The sequence below is a fragment of the Propithecus coquereli genome, unplaced genomic scaffold, assembly GCF_000956105.1.
Source record: "Propithecus coquereli isolate 6110/MARCELLA unplaced genomic scaffold, Pcoq_1.0 Scaffold6, whole genome shotgun sequence".
In the NCBI taxonomy this organism is placed as follows: domain Eukaryota; kingdom Metazoa; phylum Chordata; class Mammalia; order Primates; family Indriidae; genus Propithecus; species Propithecus coquereli.
The window spans coordinates 4235479-4236512 of NW_012151951.1; the positions used below are offsets into that span (position 1 = coordinate 4235479).

The 1034-nt window shown below is 37.8% G+C and overlaps 1 protein-coding gene across 1 annotated transcript in view; it reads right to left on the reverse strand.

Annotated features, from left to right (window-relative positions):
* LOC105822171 (caspase recruitment domain-containing protein 18-like) overlaps positions 1-1034 on the reverse strand; it is a 45407-nt gene that overhangs the window by 859 nt on the left and 43514 nt on the right. The gene's annotated exons all lie outside the window — the stretch shown is intronic.

The following is a 1034-nucleotide window of genomic DNA, read 5'->3' on the forward strand; positions in this document are numbered from 1 at the left end:
ATAAAGGGCTAATAACCAGAATCTACAAAAAACTCAAGAAAAAATCAAACAACCCCTTTAAAAACTGGGCAAAATATATCTTAAATAGAATAAGTTTCAAAGATAACTGCTTTGTAGCAACCCTGTGAGCAGGCATTCTTATGGGTTGAATAGTGTCCCATAAAAATATATTAATATGTTAACCCCTAGTAACTAAGAATGTGCCCTTATAGGAGAAAGGGCCCTTTCAGATGTAATTAGTTAAGATGAGGTCATATTAAATCAAGGTGGGTCCTTAATCATGTATGGGTAATGTCCTTATTAAAAAGGAAGAGGCTCAGGGACAAAGAGAGATAGTGGGATAACATGTGAAGAACAGACATACAGAGGGACAGCAGCAATATGATGATGAAAGGAGAGAATAGAGTAATGCAGCTGCCAGTAAGAAACAACAAAGATTGCCTGGAGCAACCAGAAACAAGGAAGACATGGTACCACCAACACTTTGATATCAGACTTACAGTCTGCAGAACTCTGACAGAATGAATATCCATATTAAGCTGCCCAGTTTGTGGTAACTTGTTATGGCAGCCCTAGAAAATGAATACAGGTATTACTTGTTCCATTTTGCAAATGAGAAAACAGAGTCTCAGAGAGATTAACTACTTAGCCACATGAGTGAGGAGCATTCTCACCTCATATAATCTAATAGTAGAGCAGAGAGGATATGGGTTAGAACAGATTGGTGACCCACAGATGCCATCATGAGTGTAGATATGCTTGCCTTGACCCTCAGAGATGTGATTTCTGTTAACATTGAATTATTTATCATAAGTTTAAAAATTGTAAGATTTCAAATAAAGTTTAAGATTTTAGGCCTCTCTTGCCTGAATTTCCACATGGAAATAATTACGTGAAACTGAGTCCATGATGCTGCATTCCTGCATTCTTATGCTCTCCTGTTTTTTTCTGTCCCCACCTAACTTGATTAACTTAGTAAATGTTCCCTGCCAAGCCTATGGGGTTGAGATATTTGTAGCCTCTGCTTGGGAGAC